The sequence below is a fragment of the Corvus cornix genome, chromosome 1, assembly GCF_000738735.6.
Source record: "Corvus cornix cornix isolate S_Up_H32 chromosome 1, ASM73873v5, whole genome shotgun sequence".
Lineage (NCBI taxonomy): Eukaryota > Metazoa > Chordata > Aves > Passeriformes > Corvidae > Corvus > Corvus cornix.
The window spans coordinates 35,364,123-35,390,206 of record NC_046332.1 but is presented as its reverse complement, the minus strand read 5'-3'; positions in this window follow the sequence as shown (position 1 = coordinate 35,390,206).

Here is a 26,084-nt window from a genome sequence, read left to right as displayed (position 1 = left end):
TATTGGTACCTTGTGCTTAAGTTCATTTTAGATATTTTGAAGGTTTATTTAGCAACAGTAATAAGAAGGTATATATAGATATGTCATGATTGTAATCAAACATTAGGAATACTCATGAATGTAGAGATTTTATGGATTAACTGACATAAATATAAAAATAAATAATGAGAGGAGACTGTGGAAATTGAGTTTAAACCGCCTGTTGCTCCTAGAGCACAAATTGCTGCTATTAAAGATGAATAAAAAAAGAAGATATCTATCTCTAATGAAAAAATTCATCAGTTACTCAGGATCTTATTGTCACAATTTAAGTCTCAATTCCGTGAGACACTTAAGGAAGGTTTAGATAAAATATCACACAGAATGTTCCCTTAAATTTTAATATTTCTATAATATTTGTTTTGCTTCTCCTTACCAGAGATGAAAATCAGTTTATCTGCAATATTTGAATGGAGTAGTCTGTCACCTTGCTCCCTGAGCCAGCCACTGACATTCTCATTTTCATTTTCCCACAGCTAACAATAATTTACCACATTTGTCACCCTTATTGATTTTACTAGCCATGGATCCAATATTTCCACTTTGATATAAGCAGTATTCCTCCAGATCCCCCAAGTAATGGCTGATAAACAGAGTCCTACATAACTTCAGGCATAAACTGGTTTTTCTTCTATAAATAGTCATATATAGATATATATATATATATATATATATGTCCCCTTATTTTATTGGAAATAGGCATTTTTCTCCTATGTACCTACTTCAGTACCAATCAGTCTCCTAGCTACAACAAACCAATTCCCTTTGTCTTCTAGCATTTGTTCTTAGGGGCACAGAGCAGCTCTGTGCTACTGAGAGTACACGGATGTTTTGGCAGCGTGCGTATTTACCTCCATTCAGCACAGTCAGTGTAGCCCAGCAGGGTGTCCTGTGCCTTCAGCAGCCCTGAGCACACAGCAAGAACTTCAGCCGTTGTCTCAGAGTTTGATTATTTTCTTGACCTTTTTTGGTGCCTGGAAGAAAGCTCTTTGATTTGGGAGATGAGGGGGAATGCATGGAGTGCTGCCAAGAGATGGGCCATGAGCCAGCTTTTACTCTGCCAGAATGGGGAAGCCCTGGTGCAAGTTGCCTAGAGAGATTGTGGAGTCTCCATCCTTGGAGGTACTCAGAACCTGTCAAGACACAGCTCTGTATGACCCTACTTTGAGCAGAGGGTTTGGACTAGACAGTCTGAAGAAGTTCTGCGTCAAGTATTGTGTAATTCTACTAAATATCCTACAAGAGCCATCCCCAAAAGAGCTACTGCACCATGAAGTACACTCTGGAGCAGGGGCTTATATTCCTATCCTTACTCCCAGAAAGGCAAAACATCTGATGGAGCTCAATGGAAGAAGAACCACAAAACTACACCAGGTGCTGTTGAAGACTGATCACTGTTGTAACTCAGACTACAGTAATTTTCTGCAGAATAGTGAGATTTTTCAAACAATTCAGGATCTGACTCTGATTGAAAGCAGCAGGAAGAAAGTTCTTTCCTCTTTGGTAATCAATTCTCACTATATAATAGAGTGAGTGGAAACATTTCAGATCAGGTTGCAAACACCTAATAGGTCTTAGTCTCACCTCTGTGAGACTTTATCCTGTGTCTTTACACCTATGCAACACTTCTCAGACAGAAGGAGCTCTGAACAATGTGGTCTTTGCTGGATGACAGAAGAACAGTGGATTTTTCTGCTCTGAAGTGCTGTGGTCCCGTTCTGCAGCCCCATACAATATTCATCTCATGTCTGAACAGCACCTCACCCAATCCAAAATGATGTCAGCTAAAAAAACATGATTTTTGAACAATCAGCATCTAGCCAAGGTCTGTTCACAACCTCTTCTCCTCTCCAAACTGGACTTTTTCACATTAACACAGAAGCAGGACACTTGGAACTATCTACCAGCAACAACTGCTGTTACCCTAGAGATGCTGTATTATGATAGCAACATAAATGTGTCACAACACTAATGAGACCCCCGCCCTTCAGTCATATCTTTATAGACAGGTCTATGTTCACATGCAATCCCAAAGATGTTCTGGTGATAAAATCATGCCATTGGGTTTCTTACTGAAACGAGAGCTCACGTATGCAGCAGCCACTGACACGGTTTCCATAGCTTTGGCTTTGTCTCGGCACTCTGTCTATATACAAGAAAGTCATTTCAGTAATGTCAATGAAATGCCTTCACAGCTCAGAAAGCTGGGAGGATTTGGAGAACCCTGAGCTCTCTCTTACTTCTGCTTCTGTGGTTGGTTGGTGCAGGTAAAGTGAGAGGGACTCCTTCATCATGCCTCTCATGAGTAAGCAATTTCCCCTTTATGCTACCAGGAACTGAGGTACCGAGCGAAGGAAACTTGTCTCTCTCTTTTACGGATGAACAACACACACACATCCTGTGTTTGAGTATTTTCAAGCTCTTTGTAAAAATAAGTGATAAAACAAAACAGCTTGCTTGCTTTCCTTAAGATTAGACACAGGCACAGCCAGAATTTCACAAAAAATTATTCTTACCATCAATTTTTAACTGAGATTAATTGACCTTTCAGTACTGTGAACTAATAAGGCTTTCAAGGAATGGTACAGTATTAATTAAAAAAGGGGAGCTCTCAATGGTTGCTAAGAAACAAGTATATATTTGTAATCACTTTTTTACCCTTGGCAGCGATGCCTTGTCATAGACTCAAGAATGTTTCTCTTGGAACAAATCCCTGTCGTTTTCAATTAGCAGGCTAAGAATTTAAAATCTAGTTGCTGATTAGTGTAATGAGACAGGAGAAAGTATGTCTGCTGAAATAAAGATAGAGAATCACAAGTAGTATCTATATTAAAGGCCTAAATATGGCATGCAGGTCTGGACATGCTGAATTAGCGGGTCCACAGCATGGTTTTCATCTAGGTCAACTAACAATCTCTCAGGGAGAAGTCAGGCATGGTTATGAGGATACCATTACCAGGCAGCTCTTCCAGCATGCAAGTTAGATGCAGCCATCCTCCCCTAGGACATCCAAGACACAGCTTTGCCATGCTGGTTGGCTTCGAGGCTAGCAATGGTCCCCAGCCTGTTTATCTACAGCTATAGGACAGCCATAGAAACCTGAAAAAATCAAAGAATAGATAACAATTAAAAACCAAAAAGACTGTTGAAAGAAGGGACACTTTAACACCTTGTAATTTTCCCTCAAAAAACACTCTTAATATTTCTTAAATGACATCTCAGATGTGATTAGCTTTGTGATGCGTAATTGCATTCCTTTATTTTAAGCATTCCCTTGTCTGTTGCAATACGTGCCTTGGAAAACAACCCACTAAAATCCTGCACAGCATTCTGTTTATGTGAATTGTTGCCTTTACTGCCATGTGGCCACTTCCCATGGGTGAAGTTAGGAATGTGCTGAAACATTTACAGAACTTAATGGACTACATAGGAAGATGGGGAAATCAACTGCATCCAGAGCACTTCCAAAACATGAAGAATAATAAAACCAAAAACCCTATTTTTTTTTTTTTCCGCTGGAAAGGCTTGCTAGTAACAACAGAGCAAGATTTTTAAAAAAACCCTGACATTCACAGTAACATTCCTTTTAAAACAGCGTCTGCATGTAAAGAATGACCTTCAGCTTTTACAAAAGATATTTTTACAGGGCCCGGCACAGATTGGTTTTTGGTACAAAGACAAAAATCCAAAGTTTGAAACTAAACTGAAAATAAGCAAGTTATAAATCACAGAGGAACATGGTGAGAGAAAAGTACCCGGATCATTTAGGAAGCTGGTCTTCAAGAATCACAGAGCTTGAGAACAACCTAAAGACAGTAATTCAGGACCTCACTCTGGTTAGCTTAGCAATAAAAATACTAGAGAGATTACTTCCTTAATCAGAGGCTGGGAAAGTTTGTATTTTTAAATTACTGGAATTTCTAAAGGTGATTGGAAAAGTTTTGTTATTGTCTACTGATTGCATTTGGGTTTGCTGTATTTACATAATGGATTTATTCTTGTCTCAATGCACAGCTTATTTCCAGGAATGGAAGAGAGGTGTTGCCTTCCTCTGAGACAACAGAAGAAGGAGCATAATTAGTTATGCTGAGATGGATCACAGCTAGGAACAAGGGATTGTGTCGCAGCAGAAAGCCTTGTCCCAAGGTTAAACACTCTATCAGATCTATGGATTGAATTTTTACTTGAGTAAGTCTAGCAGGTTGTTTTTCTAGGATTTCTTCTAAAGCACAGGATCTAGCTCATCTTGAAGGTTCTATTTATTTGTTTTGCATAAATGCCATTGAGGGAGGATCACTGATCTTGGTTTTTCTTGCTGCCTTCCTCTTTGATTTACAGTAAGCAGGATACTTTATGCGCTATGTGAGATCTCCATCTATGATACAGTTCCCAAAGATCATGGAGATCTGAATTTGCTAATCCAGGAATAATTTCCCATCCCATACTTTCTTTTTCTTGAGTATGTGGGAATAAGACATTGACTCTTCAATATAACAGAAAAATTCTGCTTCAGAGGGTAAAATGGAAAGTAAACTATTTCAGATTAGAATTAAGATAAATTTTTCTTAATGTAAGAACACTTAACCTATTGGAACAGCTTTCCCTGGACTGTTGTAGATACCATTTTATAGTCATCTTTTTGCATATAATCTTTTGAAACTTCAAAAGAAGAGAACTTAGGGTGGCTGTCCTGTCTGTGCATGACAAGCCAAACTGACAACAGCCACCTATTCTGCCCTTATAGTATCTCGCATTTTTACCTTGTGAAATCACAGGTGTAACAAACCCCTCCCAGCCCTAGGGGAAGGTGTAAAATACACACTCTTTTTTGCATTCTCTCACCTCTTCCAATATCTTCTTATAAAACCAGGCAATGTGAAGGCATAAATAAACTATAGTTTTTCTGGGTTAGTCAGACACTCAAGTCAGGCACGTGGTTTGCAGAACAGCATCTTCCAGCAGCAGCAGTCACTTCCCAGCTTCACTACAACCCCAATGTCTTATACCTGGTACTTCTGCACAAAAGTCTAGCTATTTTTTTATGTTATCCTCTGAAATTTGTCTTCTTTGAAGATAAATATTAGCAATTATTTATGTAACAAAATTTCTGAAAACTTATTGTTTTGTGGTCAAAGATTGGCCAAGACAAATATTAAACACCATCTATTATTATCTCAGAGTATGACTTCTCTTTCATCATTAGGAACTTGGAAGCTGGTCTGCACTATTTAATTAGACCTCCTCTATTATCCTACCACCATACAGACATGGTATTAATCTGAGCAGTGGCAACGACTATTATCTACTACCTCAACTGATTAATCTTTGCTTATGTAAGAGAAGCTTAAAGGAAACATATTGCTAATTTTGGAGAAAAACTGACTAGTTACATTTTTGTCCTTTTAAAGGGAAGCTTCTATTAAACACGGTCATTCCTCAACTATCTCATTATTTCACACTCCTTGTGAGGAACATCTTGACCAGTTAAGGAAAATGTGAGCCAATTAAAGTAAGTATGTTTACTGATGGGATACCTAACTCACCTGTGTAATTAAGACCAGATGTTTATTTTTCAGCTTCTAATGTAACCCAGAAAAGCATCCTTGAAGCTTTCTGCTACCAGGAATGAGCAGACTGCAACTTTGTCCTTTATGTAAGTTTTCATTTTCCATTTAAGCTCTGAACTTTCTCCAAGCATTTCTTCTGGCTCCTTCCCATTCCTATCTCAGTGAAAATCCTTGAAAAATAATCTTTAACTACTGGGATACTGGACACTCTTTTTTTAAACTAAGTTCTCTTACCTAGGTGCCATTTCTCCTCACTGCTCTCCTTGGCCACCTTCTTGAGTCACGGGGCAACTGACATTCAAGGATGCAGAGTGGTCAGGGATATACAGGGAGTACAGTGTCTCAGACCCAGCAAATCACTCCTAAGCATGCACATCAAAGGGAGACTAGAGAGGAGCAGTGAAAAGCCAGCACCAAGGTTATACTCGAGTTCAAGGGAATAGTGATAATTGTTAGTCTCTCAACACCCAAAGCAGAAGCTAATCAAATGCAACCTTGGTCTGGACAGTGTGACATGTCCCATTCACAGTCTGTGGGATGCTGGTGGCACACTGGAGCAGACACTACACCTGCTCCTGTGTGTCCAGAGGAGGAATTGTGAGTCTATCCTTTGTCCCTGTTGTGAGTACGTGCTTGTCCAGGATGTGAGTACACCCTTTTTCCCACTGCTGAGTGTTCATGAGTCTCACAACCTCATGCAGGAAAGCAAATAGAGTGTGGGCAACTCTTTCTTGCTGCAGCTGCACTCCAGAACAGTTGTCTGGCACCTGGAGCTGACAAAGAGATGGTCATCTTTTTTTTGTTTGTTTTGCCAAGGAAGACCTAACAGCCGAGTCAGACCCTGACTCCTACACATGGACAGCCAGGTGGGTCTGTGTTGTTCAAAGGAACTTTCTGGTCCTAATCACAGGGACCATAACCTTCTCTTAGAAAGTCCCTGGATGCATGCAAGACACCCACAATTATGCACATGAGGTTCTATCTCCAGGATGCCCCTATTCTTGTGACAATGAACAGCTATTGACAAGAAAAGCCTGTAGTGAGAGGTTTGCCATACATGCCGTGACAGCCATGTCACAGCTATACCACTGCTTTATGGGAGCAGCCATCATCATACTGTAGATATACAAGGCCAAGGTATTGTTAGGTCACTGTCTTCATGACACCACAAGTAAGGTAGTCCATGAAACTCTGTCTTGGCTTTCCTACCCTCTATTCCTGAGGGTCTATTCAAAAGCAGTTCTTGAAATACTTGGCTTTTGCCAGAATCAAAGGACAGCCTTTCCCAAAGACATAGTGTATGGCTTTTATATGAATCTCAGGTCACCACAAAAAAGGTTACAGCAAATCATGCTCTGATTTTGGTGTTCAACCTACTAAATATCACAGATGTCATACTAAAAATTTAGAAACCCTGCTATATTAATATTGCAGTTATCTTAAAGCAGAACCATACTGAAAGTAATACTGAAATGCAGAGAAATTTTTTAAAAGCATCTTACTTTGTACTGCATTTATTACACCCTTTTCAGTTTTGTGGAACTTACAGTCAATACTAATGCAGAGTTTTGTCTTTTTTCTAAAGCTCTGTCATGGTTTAGGAATAGCACTCCCCAGTTCAGTGCCCCCACCAAAACTCTCACCAACCACATGTCACTTGCTCACTCCCTCCTCCTTCCCTTCCCCTTCCCACTCCATGGATGGGGTTGAGATTTGGAGTCATAACAGTGAAAATTACTGGCTGAGATAAGAACAATTTGCTGGAAACAGCAGTGAGATATGAAAAGGGAGAGTAACAGCAGCAATACTAATAACAAAAGGTATAAGACAAAGAAACAATTTACATGGAAATAAAACAATGTCCTTTCACCTCCCAGCCTCCCATGATTTCTCCAGAGAAGACCGCCTTACAACCCTGGCAAGTGATGAAATGGTTTCGATTAACAGCAGGGTCTGGCCATGCCCCCTTCCCAATTACTGTAAAAAACTAACCCTGTCCTGGGCAAAACTAGGACGCGCTCACTAAATATGCTGACAAAATTGTTATTAACCAGCACAACAGGAGAAAAAACAGGTACAACAAGGTATACTTTAAAAAATGGCTGTCATCCTCTCTCCTCTAACCAATCTTTCCCATTCCCTTACCAAATTCAGCAGGAAATTCAGCAGAGAGGGTGAAGTAGATATGGATAGGCAGGTATTAAGATCTGTGTAAACCATCTACAAAACTGCTGTAAAATACTGTGACTACAGCTATTATTTTGTTGTTTTAGCAGTAACTGAGTGGGAAAGTCATTTGCTAGCAATCAACGAACATAACTGCAAGAACAATCAATCACTGTCCCAGAATCCATTATTTAGGAGGGGAAAGGTTTACTAGAAAAATCCTGTAAGTGGTTTGGAAGCTAAACTGAGAAAAGAAGTTGTTGCCAAGGGCCTTCTTTTTAATGCATATGTATGATCCAGTTAGGAAGCCCGTGGCCCAGCATCAGCTTATACCAGCTGAGATTAGAAATGCATAGGCTGAAAAACTGACAAAAACCCTCTCCCTGCCACAGGGACAATGGTCCATCACAGGCATTTAACCTAACAACCTATAACTTCCCTATAAAATATGGATTTCCCTTGGAGTTATTCATCAAGTTTCTAACATTTTTACATTACCTCACATATAAATCTGCATTCCTGTCAAAGTGAAGTGTACTTCAAAGGCCAGAATTAGATTTCTTGTTACTGAAACACAAACCTTACTATCCAGGTAAGTTTCTTATTCTCACAGGGCAGCATTTTTATCACAAAAAAACCCACAATGAATGTGCAAAATCTACAAAAAAAAAAAGTAGATGCGAAATAAGGACCCACAAGTGATGGGATATTCCATAATGCCATACTTAGAAGTCAAGTATTGAACTCAGAAGTCAGGTGTCCGGTTAGCATTAGAGGTTGTACAACTGAGTCGGACACCCTGAACACTGTGCATTGGAAGGAAAGGTCTGATATCGCACCCACCTGCATTGGGATGCCCTCACACCTGAGAGAAAACATCAGAGAAACACAAACCCATTGTATAGACATACATCTTCAAAACTGGGCCTAGGCACCTCTGCAATATAGCAATTTAGTGCCTCAAATTATGTTTACCTCCTTATCAGTACATTAGTGGTACAATACTTTGCCAGGAAGAGAGAGCTTAAAGAAGGCTTCAGAGTACCAAATTGCTCCACTAAAATATTCCACTGTCTTCAGCAGAGAAGGGCAGCAGAGTGGAGACTCTTGTAAGTAGTGGGCACAACACAGCTTTGCAAATGTTCAGTGAAATATTAAAATGGCTTTCCTGGATCGTCTCTCCCTGTTCTTTCATATCACAGGCAGCCACAATGTATAATCTTTCACATATAGTCATAGGACTTGCATGAATTAAACACAATCTGTCCTTAACAGAGTATCTTATTCTCTTTACCACAAGAAAGTTGTAAAACCTTAAACTTTGTACTATCTAAACCAAAAACCAAATTCATGGAAAATTAGGTTATACTCGTTTGTTCTTGTGCCAAGATTGGCCTTTAACTGAAACATCTAAACTCACTAGGAGATGCTTTTACTCCTGCAGTACTTGTTAAGAGAATATATCTTCTCTTAATCCCGGCTGTGCTCTAGTGATTAAGTCAAAATCTGTTGTGTGAGGAGACATGAATGTCTCCTTCCTTTCTGTGGAACTTATAGTTACTCTCTTTGTAAGACTTTCAGCTTTAAAGCTCTTTTTTCTTGATGGTAATTCTTTTAACTGTATCCCTCATGCAAGCTGCTCAGGACCTTACACATTTTCTACTTAAAGTCCCTCTGCTCACATGCCCCAGACTCACATTTGCCTTTTTCACAGTTTATTTCTATTGATGCCATAGTCATTCTGTTACAAGGAAATTTTTTTTTTTTTCCACTATTTCTTTCAGCTGATAAGTTCCCATTTTTGGTTCGTAATTGTTTTGTTACCTCAGCCCAGGTGTCCTATTCTAACCCTGCTCACCATACACTTCTCTGTGTGTGACAGTCTGGATTCCGTGTACTTCCAACAGCTCCATGACAGATTAGCTACTGAATTCTAGCAAGATTTGAGGCATTACATTTCCACTGACTTCATGCTCCAGCTGTACCTGTGTAGAAGGGTACAAAATCATGATATATTTAATGATGTCATGCTTACAGTAAGTGTTAAGCTTTTATTTCCCTTTGATTTCTGCAGTTCCTTTAGGAATTTTCTAATTTTATGATATTTCAATTTCTGTCTCTTTGCCTAACTGTGGGATAATTGAGCCTACTCCAGCCATTCACAGTTGTGGGGCAAACTGGAGTCACTCATAGAACAGTTATGCAGAGGGGAAAAATCACACAAAAAAAAATAGAGAATAAATGAAAACATCAGTAACACCTTGATAAGTGGCGCATCATGACATGGAAAATGGAACAATATTAATGATATATTTTCTTAATTTCTTGTTGCACATGCCAGTCTGGCTCAAGAATTTAAAACAAGGCCTATTACCACTTGAGCTGAATGTAAAGAAAAATGGCTTAGCATTCAAAGGTTCTTTGTAATTTAGGACTACGGGCAAAGGGCCTTGATACACATAGAAAAACTCTTATACTCCAAAACATGTTGGTTGTATCCATGCTGCTTTCTGGAGGACAGTCATAGGCCCAGATTGTCCCTTAATTTCTCATGGTTTCGAACCATGCCAATAACTGTGCTAGTGACTAAACCAGTGCCTGCCAGTCTTTTGTCTGCATTTTTTGCTGACACTGTTACGATCTGGTTTAGGCCCAGGAAAGCAAAGCAAGCTAAGTCTCTGTGTGTAAACCGGAAAGAACTTAGAAGGTTCAAAATATTCCCAGAAACAAGATTAAAACCAAACAAGGTTAGATGTATTTTATTTAATAGTAAAAGAGGCAAAGAGAAGGAAAGAGAAAAGAAAGAAAGAAATGGAAAAAAGAAGTGTGCGTGGGGGATGGGGGAACAGGGAGAAGTGACAGGGGTTAGGTGGAAGCATATCACTCATCCGAGGGCCACACGCCGCCACACGCCAAAGAGTACAGAATTCCTTGTATTAATATACGCTTTGGGCCAGGTGGGAACGCCCACGTGTCTCTCTTGCAGGGGCCAGCTTGACACTGGCCCTTGCAACACTGAGGGTCTGCTGCACCATCTCTGGTGCAGGGTCTGGGGACCCCTTTGAGGGGGACCCCTGTGATGGGCCATGTCACCCCCTTCTGCTGTGGATGAGCTTCCCCCTGCCCCACTGAGGACCCCTCAGCTGGGCTCCTCTGCACAGTGGAGGATGGGCAGTCACTGCACCAGAGGCTTTTCCAAGATACCCAGAGCCTCTCCTCCCTCCACCCTTTGGTGCAAGGGTCTGTGTGAGCCTGGCAACTGATAGCCCTGGGGCTGTGGTCTCTCCACCTTGGAGGTGTTAAGCCTGTGCTCAGTAAATGTCCCCAGCCCTGAGTTGTTACTTTATCTTCATCAGCGAGCAGTGTAAGGCCTCAGTCAGGGCCCCATTCAGGCTGCAGTAGTCTTCTTTGCAGCTTTTGTAATACAGTTTTAAAAGTCCTTCAAGAAAATGTTTAAGTCATAGACTATAATATTTCAGTCTCTGACAGACACAGACTAAGGAATCCATTCTGTTCCTGGCTCTGCTTCATATTCCCGCAAATTCGGGGTAAATTGCTCCAGAGCTGACTCCGCTCCATTAAAATCCCTTTGATTTTAGTGAGGATGAGCTCTGCACATCTCAGTTCTCTAGCTGTAAAACGGCAACTGTTGGGAGGAATGGATCAGAAGTGGAAGACTGGCAAGGAGGACTGTAAATTACTTGAGTGACCTTGCAGCTGGGAGTAACTCTTGATAAGTCTGTGTGAACAGCAGGCCAGACACGGACTGGCTTTAATGGTGCCTGTGTCTCCGCTTGTGTACTCCTGTCCATGTGTTGCTTTGGGGGTCAGCTGCTTAGCAAGGTAACAGAAATAAATTCACTCCATGTTCTACACACAAGGTTGTGGTTGTCCCAGCTGTCTGCCTGTGTCAACTCATACAGTAACCACTATTCTAGTGTTTGAGATGAAAAAAGATAATAGAAAACCTTTAAAACATAAGATGTCCCTTTTTCTACGGGATGGTTAGGGAAGGTGAATTTCTTTCTTCTGCACTTCACATTCTGTTTCTAAACAAGTCTTGAACACTTCAGAGTTAAAGATTCTCTTCTGGTACACCTATGAGCATAAGAATAACTTAGGTATAAACCAGTGAGTAAATCTGTATCACATTTGTTTATTTTTGCTTTTTGTCCTTCTTCGTTCCATTCCTATTTATGAAGATCTTATTTTTCACCTGAGACTCAAAAAAGCCATTTCCACTATAAAATCCAGATAGGAGGTGACATTCATCCTTGTGTTAGCTCTAGTTTTCATTTGCAGGTGCTGACCATCTGTCCAAACTGGCTGGAGTTAGAATATAGAATGAAAACTTGCAAATTAAAGTCATTGCAATGTCAAAATGTAATCAAATTTTGAGGAGTCAGGAATATTGTAAAGCACTAACAATTTTTTTAGAGATATTTTACTCAGCAGTCTAGTCTTTTACAAAGCAGTGTGGTGCCTGAATGCACATATCTCTGATATTTACTCCCTCCCCCAATTGATTTGCACATTTGGCAATCAATAATACGTGTCAGATGAAACTTTGAGTAATTGAGGCTTTTTCTCATAGCAAGCAATTCCAGAATGCCAAAAGGTTTTATATTAAAAAAAAAAAGTAACAAAACTGAGAAAATTTGTTTTTCAAAATTAAAGAAAAAAAAAAGAAAAGAAAATTGCAGTATCTGAGGAAAAGTAAAACTTCATATACCACTTTTTCCCCACTGTCTGTACCCTCACAGATGGGTGGCCTTCTCCTACACTTGGTTGCAGCCAGTTAAGTGCATCTGGCAGCAAACTCCAGTCAGTCCCCATTGGTACTAAAAAACTCTCTGTGATCACATCTGTATCCTTGTTGCTTACTCTCCATTTTTGGCTGGGCTCTGATTGGGTCTACATCAGCTCCACCCTGTTGTCCTCTTCCCCACTCGTCATTTCACATCCTCTGAAACCTGTTCAACCTCAGCAGCTGCCTCAGGCATGACACAATCACCCCTCCAGAAGTCTCCTCTTGGCCCAGACACCTAAAGGAAGATGTATATTTTTGGGAGGAAAGAAGCAAGATCAATCTGCAATGGACATGTAACTATGTTTTACCTTTCCTGAACAGTGAGCAGTTGTGCCTGTGCTGTTTTACCCCCACTGGTGCTACAAATAAATATCACAGAATGTCACGGAATACTCTGGGCTGGAAGGGACCCACAACGATCTTCAAGTCAAACTCTTAAGTGAATGGCCCATATGGGGATTGAACCCACAACCTTGGTGATCTTAGCACCAAGCACTAACCAACTGAGCTAAAAATTTCCTCTTTCCAACCCAGAAATTGGCTGATAGGATGGTTTGTGCTGGGATTTCTGCAGAGAACATGTTTCCCAAAGTCCAAAACATTTCTTTGGTGTGCTGAAATTCTGAGATCCTCATCTGCCTAATTCCCTAAGAAAAGAAGGGGACCTCTTCAGACCTGATGCATCCTCAAAGCTGCCCTTTGATACTACCCTAGCCCTTGCCAAAGGTTTCTTTCCAGCCTGCCTCCAAGATGCCCACAAAGCTATCTGCTGTGGTGACAGGCAGCCCCAGGACCCCACTAAACATCAGAAATTCCTCTAGAGCAAAATTTGCAGAAGGAACATGACTTAGACACACAAATTGCCTGTTGGAGGATATTTTCTATCTCCATTGACTATGTGAGGAGCCTGGGGAGATCAGCCTTCTGACTCAAATACTGCATTTAGATGCTTGAAGTTCAGTAATGTAATTCACAGGATTGCTAAGCATATATAACTTTCTAGGTTTGCAACAGATAAGAGATGTAACTACATTTTGATGCCTGTGATAAAATCCTGGAGGTAGAGGGAGGCCCTAATCAGTCATCAAGTAGTTCCATCACCAAAACTGGATTTTCATTTAATTGGCAAATTTTGTTACATTTTCCCATACAAGCCCTTCTACTGATAAAGGAACTAGAGGAGACAGTGGTTTTGTGTCTGCTACAGACCAGCAGGACAATTTCTGGAGCTGTGTACAGAACCACAACAAATTATTTGCATATGTCTGTACAAGAAGCCAGATTGTCCCAAGGACCTTGGGGAAAGCCTTTACAGAGACAGAAGGGACAGACAACTACCAAATGTTCCCAATCCAGTGCTTGATTAGTGCAGTCATACAGCACTGAACACAGAGCTGAGCATTAAAATCTCCTCGGGAAAAGAAGGAAATTTAGTCCTCCTATACCCAAATGAAAGTTCTCACCTATCAGTCAGATCAAACACCCTTCTTCTCAGCTCTGGAAAGGCTCCAGCTGCCTGTGAAAACCTGCTGCTACTTTGCTTTATCAAGTTGCTGCCCAGTGCAGCAGTGCCCAAAGCGCTGTGTGTCCCGCATGGGTGGCACTCTGGAGCAAAGGAGCCAGTTCAGCTCTTAAAACTAATTCCCACTTGACAGGAGTGGAAGGTAGAAAGAAAAGGCTCTGACAGCTCCCAGCCAAGTACAAAACAAAAAAGAATTTCCCTGCATACTCAGATCTTCATAGGTTAGCTAATAAAGACTGTGAGCACTATGTTGTCAGCAAAAGGGATGATTTTCAGCTACCCGAAGCAGAAAAAGTACATGTGTTTCTGCTCAGCCACAGAAGTCTTTAACACGATGATGGCTTGTTTTCGCCTTCTTTTTTTTCACACCTCAATGCTATAATTCCACAAGGACCTTATGACAATCGAGGTGTGTTTTGCAGTGACTAGAGTCGTTGCATAATTGTGAACAAAATGACACATATTTCCTTTATCTCATTATCTTAATCTGAGTAGACCAAGTGAGTCACAGAGACAAGAATACGTGCTAACATCCGAGAAAAAAAAGATAATTTTAGGTATGATAAAAAAGAAAAGGATGACTCTGAGTGCATCCACATATACAACACGGAGCTTTATATCCTCCTGTGCCCCAGATACAGGTACAGACCCAAAATACCACAAGTTCCCCAACAACAGACCAGGCTAAAGAACCTGCCACCCTCTGTCCCAGGCATGCAGCCCCACAAAAAAAATATAAAGACATCAGGGAAGCCTAGCATACATGCTGGCTCTCAGTGAAATAAACAACTGGCAGGAGGGAGCAAGCAGCAAACTCACTGAATACTTCATTACCCATTTCAATTCTTTTGTTCCCTAAGGGAGTTAGTAGAGCAAACCACTCTTACACTCTCCAATCTCAAACTTAAAACCGCTCTGAGACAGGAAAGGCAATTTGCAGGGAGATCATGGTAACTGACTCACATCTCCAAGTGACTTTATGCACTTGGCCAGCGTATTTCTGGTGAAGGCAGGAACCCTGTGTGGATTTATATGGCACAAGGATCTGCCTTCATTAGCATCATGTCTCCAAGGGTGGTATCAGTCACCAAGAACCACACACTTGAAATGGCCCCATTAGACAGTTGAAGCCAAATAAATAGTGCTAAACAGAAAGAAAAAAGGGCCAGCTTCTTCTCCTTGCATAAGTGAAGGAGTGAAGGGGAACTTCCCTAAGAACTGTATCTCAACCCCAAGCAAAGGGCTTTGGTTCCCTTCAGTCTATCCTCTGTGCCAGTCCACGGCTTCTCTTGTTCTGGAAAGCTGCTCTAAGCATTTTGGCACCTCAACTAACAGGCACAACCTGCCAGCAGAATAAGTCTGATGCTCTGCTACTACATTCAGTGAAGTTACTCAAGACAAAAATAATCCCTTCTCCAGTCATCAGCCACCCAGGGGATTGGAATGTGCAGAGTCTGGTCCTGTCCCTCCCCTTCTCATCCCTGAGGGAACCACTGAAGATATTAAAACCACAGCTGTATCCTATCCCAGAAGAAAACAAATGCTCACCACTCTTCTCCAACCAGTCCTTCTTCATCCTGGGGATATTCAGTGGGCAGGAGATGGTATTCATGATTCTCTACAAAAAATAAACAGGAATCCCCAGATGCACCAGGTTCCAACAGTGTGTCTGCTCCTACAAGAGTGAATCCAATGCTCAAAAGGCTGTGCCAGAAGTAGGGATGCTGGCTGGGTAGGAATGGGCCTCATGGGCAGAAGGCAAGCAGGGAAAAAAGACATATGGGAGTGGACTCATGGGTTTCTCTCATGAAGATCTTGTGAGAAAAGGAAAAATGAAATATTGATAAGGGAGAGAAACAAATTAAACTAACAGAAAGTAATGTGGTAAATGTGAGAAAGATGCTGTACAAACATCCAGGCTGTGGGTGGGGTGTCAAGAGTCCAGAGAAAAATACACAAGAGGTTCAGTGGGAGGGTGAGGACTCAGTCTCAGAGAGCATCTGCAAGGCAAGCTTAGCAGCTGGGAAAGACCATCAGGACTGAGAGAGAAACAGCAATGCTATGTCTCTCCTGAACATGAAGTAAGGGGGGAAAGGACCCAAACTACAATGTTATGAAGATCAAAATGAAGATATGTGGACAGACTGTACAGCAGAGAAGTAAATATCTCTGATACACCAAATGTTTGAGGACAGCATTACTCCATTCAGAACAGAGCTCTATTCCCTGACTTAGGGTTTCATCAAGATAAGCCCTCTGATGAGGTATAGACGTTCTTCTTTCCTGGTATTCTTGCCAACTATTTTGTGTTACTTTAAGTAAGAAGGGAATGTAACCATTGAAATTTTATGAACTCTCCAAGGGATGCCCTTGCCAGAACAGAATTTACTGCAAGCATCCTTAGCTTCCACAAGACAGAAACACTTATTAGATCAGTATGGATGAGAGAATTTTCAAATCTAACACCACGGTATAAAAATTTTGTCCATAAAAAGGCAAATTGAGTTTTTGCTCTGGAGAGAAACATTCATAAATCAATCAGTGGATGGTATAATGCAGAATGTAATGTGAAGCAAGAGGCTCAAGAAAAAAGAGAAATTAAGATAACAATTTCAGAAAACTGAAATATAAATAGTAATATGGATTATCAAGGTTAAAATCCAATAACCCATTTAGCATAAAAAGTGGGGATGTGTGGGGAGGGGGAATTTTTAAGACTCAAAGAGGCCACTGGTTTTCAGGAGAAGCTACAGCTTTTTTGAATACCCAGTAGTAACCACGTGGGAGAACAGAAAGTTCAGCTTCACTCCTGGAAACCTGCTTGTTTGATGTTAATATGAAGTATAAAGAAATGTCATAGAGGCTGGTTTTCTGCAAAATTCTATTATTCCTTATAATTTAAAAACAAGCTAAATGGTCTTTAAGATGTTTGTTTAGGGTTGACATTTAAAAGTAGGATTTATTATTTATATGGTTCTTCAGACAGCTTGTCCTTTAGCTGTACTTGAGGGATATGGCTTCAAAACATAAGTCATGGTTAAATAAGATTGCTGTGGAAAAGAAAGAGATAAGACAGCAGATAATTCAGGAGTGTCTCTTCAAGAGCAATTCTTGGTCATGGTATGAGCTTGAAAACAATGTGACTTTAAAACATTAACAAGCAGGAGCTCCATGCCTTTTGGTACTAACCATCTTTTACGTCTATACTACTGCCTTTAACTGGCATTGAGGATATTTATCAATTTTCAAGATAAGTCCTGTAAATTACTAGCCACTTGTAGTGTCACATGAAAACATCAAGCCATAATTTAATACATACTGTGAGGCAGGAAAATCCTGTGAATTTCTTTCAAGGTGGATTTCAACTTTCTATTCCTTTTGTAAAAAAAATACCATGTTTCCTCAGAAAAACAAGAATAATGGGTTTTTCCCAGTTTGCTTTTAGATGGCAAAGCTGCTGGATTCAATTTCCAGTCAGTCTTTCCTAAGACTTTACACTGAAGGCAGGGTTATATGGAAATCAGTGGTAATGCAGTTTGAACAAGGACTAGAGGAGTAAGCTGTACATTGTGTTAATTTAAGGGATTCTTCTTCCAAGGAGACAAATTAATAGACTCCATGAACATCAGTGTTAGTTTTTCAAACCATTCTTAAAATTAGTTAATTGGTTCAGGCCAATTAAACAATGTGCATAGCTAGCATATGTGATTGTAAGCAATATTGTATCCACCCTGCCAGATCATGGGACCATAAAGGAAAGAAGTTGGAAATTTAGGTCACTTAGGTCTTAAAAAGAAAAATCTCCCTATCTCCTCATAGTACAAGTTATTACTCTGGCTAATTAGCCACCCAGTTTTTCCCAGTCTATTGAAATGCTATTGCTTCAAACCACGTTTTCTGTTCTTGAGGACAACCCATTGCTGATAGAGGTAGATCTATGAGGTATCATTGCTTGAACACAGGAAGGAAAGGCTTTTCAGAAATGAGACAAGAGCACATATTCATGAATATGATGAAGACCAGGACAAGTGGCATCACATATTCCTTTTACACACAGGCTACACATTTGTTCCACAGATTCCTCACATCCCATAATTAAGTCCTTTTAAAGGCTGTTGATGTGATTTGCATTAGGACAAGGCTCACATACGGTCATTTACTGCATTTCACTTCTGGATCATTAATAACAAAGTGTGATATCTCTGCTGCTTGGAATTGAGCACAGCATAAGAGAAAAAAATGAATAATTCCACAACATTTGTCTTTTGGTAACTTGTTCACAAAGTATTAATCTTCATTTGGAGCAGTGGGATCAATGTTCAAAGAATAATGTCCTGTAAGAATGAATTCATTCCAAGACTTCATAATCTGCTCTAGTATATTCCCAAAAGAGCAAAACCTTCTGAAACAGATTATTCTGCCTGTTTTTTCCAAAGATTTAGAACAAATTCTTTACAAGCACCAAATCATTCTGCACTGTCATACCACTCTTTTTCTACAAGGTGTTTGTGGCTGGTTTAATTCCACCATGAAGGTCACACATTGCTTTATTCTGAGAACCACGGGGATCACTTCAAATGATGGAATAAAAGAACATACATTCATAATGAATGCTGTTACAAGGATATAATTTTGATAAGCTTCAGACAGATTCCACTCTCCGAAGGCATGGCTGAGTGCCCTGCTCTCTTGAAAACATAAATAAGGGGTCTGGTTTTCAGGCATCAGTGGTCATGTACATTTTTATGAATGATCTTTGCAAATTTGGTGAGAGCTTTTTGTGTTGCAATTCAGCAGTGCCACTGTCAGGCCCCAGGAAACTGAGGTCTGCACAGGGACCAGGGCCTCACTCCAGCCCTTAGGCCAGGCAGGAGAGCTGAGTGAGCTGTGCCATGTGAGCTGTGTGCTTTCTGCTGCTCTACATGGTATTTCACATGTCTCACCCTTGTAGCCATCTTCTATCCACATGGCCATGGCTGCTCAGTCTGAATACTGATGCTGGGGTCCTGAGTCCTCGTTTCAGAGTGACCGGCCAATATCCGAGGTTTGCACTTTAAGACAGAACACCTGGCTTTTGTCTGGACCCACTGTTCTCTCCCGCTTTCCATGGTGTTCTGACTGCCAAGATTTTGGTCACTCAACTTTCCCACAAGCCACCAATTTAAAAACGGCATTAATTTTTCTGACTTCAAGCCCTGGCTTGTATTTCTTACAATACCTGACTGCCATCCTCATCCTGGAGGCCAGCCTGGCACTAGTCACTGTGTGGGATTTCCCCTGTCTCTGGTGTGTTCCTAGTGGCTGCAGCTACAGAACGTCCTACATTGCCCTGACTGTTAAGGATTTTGTTTACTTAAACCATGAAAAGGTACAGTGCCAGCAAATTTTCAGGTGTTTAAATATTAAGAACAAGAACCCAGGCATGAGTATTCTGACAGCTTTTCTGACTAATGATAACATTATTCTTTTGCTCAGTGATTCTGCTCTTTCTACCACTAGTATTTTCCCTTTTTATTGACTTTAAAGAACATTGAGTCTGAGAAACAGCAGATGCCAATGCTCCCTGAGTGCTCCGTAGTATGACCCTGTGGGCCAACATTATCAACCCTTTAACCAACCCATGAAAGCGGCACTACCCTCAGTCCTCCTCCTTTTCATGACTCACTAATAGGCAAGTCTTCCTTTCAGACTTGTCTTTCACTAGCACTTTATTTAAAGTGGTTTTTTATTTTCAGCATGTCTAGAAGCAAAAAAGTCTTTCCTGAGTCAGTGGTGTCTGCAAAGTAGATGTGTGTAACTGAGATTGTCATATACACCTGCTCTGTATTCTGATAAACAGGTTCTTCCAAACTTGGATATCTACCTAAGGATTAAAACCCTGGAACTTAAACTGTACTCATGTCGACTCTATAGCACCTAACACTAAGAGAGATGAAGATTGCCTGAAGCCTGTCCGAAAACATTAACAAAGTAATGGAAGATTCCTCACAAGCAGTAAACCTCACTTTTGAAAATGCATAAACTCACCTTCACCAACATAACAGTTGTGAGTCACTGGTCTCTGTCTAAAGACCTTCATGCTCCTTGTTGCCAGAAGCATCTGGGGATGTTAATATGGTTCACATAGATTATGCATTCAACTAATGTCAATATATGTTATGGCTAATTGAGACCACAGGGGCAAGGGATTTTCCTATAAATCCGGTGGCAAAAGTGCAGAGGGCAGCATCAGGACATGGTGTGAACTGACTCTTCTGTTAGCCTCTGCAGACAGGCTTATGGAACAAGCATTTCTTGTCCAAGATGGAAAGAGCAGCTACTGCCAGCTGTGGTTGGTTGTTTTAGAGACCTCTCTGACACCTAAAGATTTGCCAACAGAGCAGAAGACTTGCCTTCTGTGAGCAACTCTTCCAGGACCGTGGGGAATCTGCCTCCTTCTTGTGCTAGTGAGTGAATCCACTTCTTTCAGAACATATTCACAAGGTGATCAAAGATGCTGGAAAAACTAGGAACAATAGAAAACAACACAATGTAAAACACCTCTGAGGTATGGGGTTTGCCATCCTAATATCTGTGAAAACTGTTATCGGTGCAGAATGAGTGTAAAAGACAACAGATGTAAGTTTTGAACAAAGTATGAGCGCGTATCCATTAGAAAGGGGGAACAGAGATGAGATGGGGGAAATATATCTTTCACAAAGTCTGTTTACATGCTTAAATCTCCTGTTGAAAGCCACTCCAAAGTCTCCTACACCACTCACTTCCTCTGGACTGAAGAGAATATGCATTCACTACAGATGTCCTACTTCATCATTTAAAATTATTTCTTATCTTTAACTTTAGAAGGTTGATTCTATTAATCAGAACAAAGGAGAGTGTGACAGCTAGAAGGGAAACTAGTGGAAAGATGGGAATATTTATTGCAGCCTTTTGGGGCTCAAGGTATCCAAGTCTTATTCAATATTTTGACACATTGAACACTAAGCAATTTTTTTATCATCACCACTCAGCTCTGATACATAAATACAGGCGTCTATCAATTATACTGGCAGATAATGTATATGGAGGTGCCTACTTAGCTTCCACTTATGAGAAAATGCATTATAGTCATCAGGGCTGCCCCAAGGGCATGAATTACTTGTCCTTGTGAAGACATGCTTGTCCCCCCAGTTAAAATCCTGAGCAGAAAGCACCCACCTTTCTCATGAGGCAGCTACTTCTGACAGGCATCAAAAAGTACCTTTCCTTAGCCTCAGGGTATAGGAGACAGAACAAGTCAAGAATTAAAACACTGTAATGCGAGTGGATTTTCACTGCTTATGAAGATATTTCCTGCATAGTAAATACAGATGTTACTTGATATGCAGCAGTCAGAGTGAGGATTGTCTCTTAAGATGGAATATTAAAATGGCAGCACAGTAGAAAACACCCTCCTTTCCAAGCCAAGGGGCCCAGTACATCAGGAGCAAACAGGGACATACTGGACTGACAACCTGATGCATAGCTATAAAATAATGCCTTGGAACTGGGTGGGGCAGGGATCCAGTAGGCTTCCCTAAGATGTACTGGGAGACCAAAACCCACTTCATGGGTATGAACTTGACTTTGTTCACTTTTTTTCTGACTAACTGCTACCTACAGCTTTTTCAAACTGAGAAATCTGACCCCGAGTAAGACTCATCTCATGGCCTGAAATTGAAGTCTCTGACAGATTATTGCTACCATAGTTAAGAAGTTAGACTAGTCTAAGAAGCTGACCCACAGCAGCTCGATGATTCCTGGTCCTGGCTATTACCATGTACTCTGCTCTGCACAAAACTGGACTGCAGGGAGCTACCTGGTATTTTCCCATGTAAGGCACTGATATGGAAGGTGAGACATAGTAACCACTTATCTAAGGGGGATTTTAACCTATTTCCAAGCCTGAAGAGCAGCAAATCAGATCCCTCGGTGGTTAAAATCAGAGTGTGTTGACTGGCTTCACTCGAGCTTGGCCAGGCCCTGGTTGTACCGCTTTCTTTCTATGAAGACTCTTCTAAGACTTCCTAGAGGCAATTTAGGCCTTAAGTAGACAATGATTTAATTTTGGAAAAACCCTTCGAAGACCCACTTCCCCCCCAGAAGGAAAACAGCAGTGAAAAGAAGCTCACCCATGCCTGTTCTAGTGGTTAATATGGTCTTATTATTAATTTTTAATTCAATTTCTCATGAATAAAAATTGAAATTCAGATCATGGACCTCAGAGTAACATATTCTGCTGGTCTGGTAGCCATCTCTTACCAATTTTTCTTCCCCAAGCAACTACTTTCCAGAGTATTGCATTCACAATTTGTTCATATTCTGTGCTTAAAGCGATTTGCAAAGGGATGAGATATGAAATATGTAAGGACAAGATCTTTTTTTCAAGTGTTCACAAATGAATTTTGAGAGTGAATTCTTTCTGCTAGAGTCTACAATAGTCTGGGTGTCTGGGGGAGACAGAGGAGTAGAAACTCCTGCAATTAAAGGAGGCTTTGATTCACAACCCTGGAAGAGACTAGGTCTGGTTTAATTGACAGAGATTTATAGATTTTAAGCAAAAGGATTACAAGCCTGTGTTCCTATAGTTATAAGTAAAATTGTACACTGGGTGTTCTGGTGGAGGGTTTTAAAATATAATAGTGTGATTTTATATAGTTTAAGTTAAGAGTGTAGATGGTATAAGAGAGACATCTGTGTGTACGTGACATGAGAAGTTATTGGTCAGGACACAGCTGCATTGCAGTGAGAAGTGCCACAGGTGATAGGTCATAAAGTCAAAACAAAGTGTCCTTTAAAGTGTCTATTGGATTAGAAAGTTATAAATTACGATGTAACCCTAAATCTTGTGATTAGTTGCCATTATTCAGAGATATTGTAAAATCTCACGCCTCGACTGATGCGTTTGTTGTTTTAAACAATAAATCCATGTAATCACGTAGTCCCATCCCTGAAAGTTATTTCTTCCAACAAGCGAACACGTGGGAAATTCAACAGGTGTCAAATTACAAAAAAAGCTATCAACAGGTGAGTTCAGTTGATCTATTCTGCTGCATATACTAAGTTTATTTTTTATGGCAAATAGAACTTTTGAATTGGTGCTACAAGTTGGAATAGACTTTTCAAAGTCAAATACGACCTGGCTTTACAGTCTTAGTATCAGAAGAGATGATAAGCAGCAACGATATTAATAATAAATATTCTAAAAATTGAGATTCAGAACCTGAGTGCAGAAAGAAATACAGCTTGCCTCAATACACATATCTGTAGAAATCTAATCAAGACTGATCTTATATGCAGAGCCTGAGTGTCTCAGGTGGACTGAAGGCAGGAAAATGGCAACAAGCTGTCACTTCTTGTAATCCTGGGAAAGGATAAGAGAATGAATGATTAAATTCCCCTTGCTCAACAAGGAACCAAAGAAAATGTCAAAATAGCAATGCAGAAGACCTCTTTAAAAAGAAAACAAACTCTGTCCCTGAAGTCACCACTGTTTTGTGTACAACATGAAATATTTAGATGCCAAAGAATTGAAAACTGAATTCTGATGGAGTTCATAGTTGACTCACTTGCCCTAAGAAATTCATCCTCATATTTTCCACAAGTACTTGCCTACAACCAGGATGATGCTTGCTGTAGACATCATCTCTTTATATCCATCATTTATTTATACAGCCATGAAATAGGAGCCATGTCTGTACCTCCCTGACTCTGTATCACAGGATATAGAACACCATGAGAATCCCTACATGGGACTTTTGGAAGTTCACTGAAGTTTTAAGGAGAGAGAAATAAAGAGAGAGAGATGATCTTTTTACACTACTAAAGATTCCCAGAAATTAGAGTTTTACTCTAAACTCTTCTGATTATACTTCCCCCATTCGATCAATGTCAGATAATAATTGACTATAACAGTAGATTGTGTGACCCATAGTGATTTAATGACTTTTCTTCAGATTTTGCCTTCTCCAGAACTGATCATTGCTCTGTTTTGCTAAGAATTCAGTTTGGCACCCAATCAGTCACTCATATTTCCTTGATTCAGGCAGACTGGCCACAGGCAAAGCAGCAGAACTCTGTCCAACAGCTAGTGAGGCACCCAGCCAAACTTACCATCTCCCTTTTCTTTCTGCATACTTCATGTTCTAATACATCATGTTATACATGTCACAAACAATTTCTGTATGGATGGGTGGATGCACATGTGTGCATATACACACACTTTTCCCCACCTCTCCCTTTTCATCCTGTACAACAATTGCCATGCAGACCAGGGACCTGACAAGTACATTCTTGCTGTTGGGGACTAATTAGTGTATTTGTCATTACGACCAAGTCCAGCTCGATTTGGAGAAATTAGAGGTTTCTGTCAACTGCTACTGGCCTCTCAATATTCCAGAAGTATTTACCAGTACCCACCTCAACACAGATTTACAACAGCTGACAGCTTCTTTCACTAGCTGTCACTCACACATTTGCTGAATCTGCCCCAGGCCTGCCTCATTACCTGTATTTTCAAAGACCGTCTCGTACAAAACGCAAGCAAATCCATCTCACTCTGCAGAAGGCATCATCTTTCAGCAGCCATTTGTTATATACGCAGGCAAATGCCCTTCCACAATCTCCCACATCACCTTTCACTGAGAGAAGCTTCTCATAGCCCCTCAAACCTGCTCAGGCTGGATTCCTCCAAAATCTGCTGTGCTTAGACATTCTGGGACTCTGTTGTGTGAGTGACATGTGCCATCATCTCACTGCTGCCTTGCTCTCCTCCCATCTTTCTTCCTCTAGGCTTATACCGAGCTTTCTGTAGTGGCTACAGTACCAGCTGGAGTCTCACACTTGAAAATGCAAGAAGGGGCACTCTCAAGGTCTATTTGGGATTTTCCTTCCATTGAGTTTGACATCTTTGACCAATAATAATAAAAATCTCCAAGTGGATTCTAAGTAAAGAAATGATACACACCAACAACAATTTTGTTAAAACATGTGGAAATTTGCCAGACTCAGGAAGATCTGCAGCGCTTGGCAGCAGACTGAAATATATAACTACAACCAGGGAAATATTGTGAGTTTACTATCCTCAAAAAGTTTACTGTCCTGGAAAATTGTTATTGTGCAAAACACATGCCAAGTTAATATTGTAATGGATTTTATGGCTTGGAACAGCAGTTAGCTAGTGCTTGTAGCCAGAGGGCTACATCCTCAGATGGCGTAAAATAAGTGAATGTGGAGGAAATCACAGATTTATCAGGAACAGACTTTTAAATGTGGTACAGCTGGCCTGAGAATAAACCTGTGGTTGCAAACCTTCTCTTACAAAAGTTGATTCAGTGATTTTCTGTGATTGTGAACATAAGAAATGTATAACATCTAATAAATCTAGAGGAAGAGAGGTGTGTAAAATCTTGAAGACAGATGTATTAAATCTAATAGAGCAGTCTAAGATTTTTTCTAGTAATAGAAGACAATTATTCCTTGCTTTTGCACATGGAACTATTGTGCCTGTGGTTATGATCACCTGAACCCACTCAAAAAAACCTTTGTTGCTCCTACCTGCTTCTTGCAGAGGTGTTGGAGGAGGTAAGAACACAGCTGGAATGGAGAGAGAAGGGCAGGCACCAAGCTGTTTCAGAATGCCTTCACCTCGTCTTGCTCAGGATCTTTTCTTTGCATTTCTGTAGTCTGTCTTCCCCTTGCAGGTCTGTTACCTTTCAGTAAAGCTGCTACAGTGTTTTAATCTGTTCTCCTGCTGTTGTTTTCATGCTGTTATTCTCATGGTGTTGCACCTGCAAACCCTGACATTATTCTTATCTCTGATTTCTCATGGGAAGAAACTGTCATCACAGTAAGAATGACTCTTGCTTCCCCTTGCTCTTCCCCACTCTTTCTTTTATAGCTCCAAGTTTACATTAAATGAAAAGCATAAATGAGTCAATAACATAGTGGATAAGAGAGACTT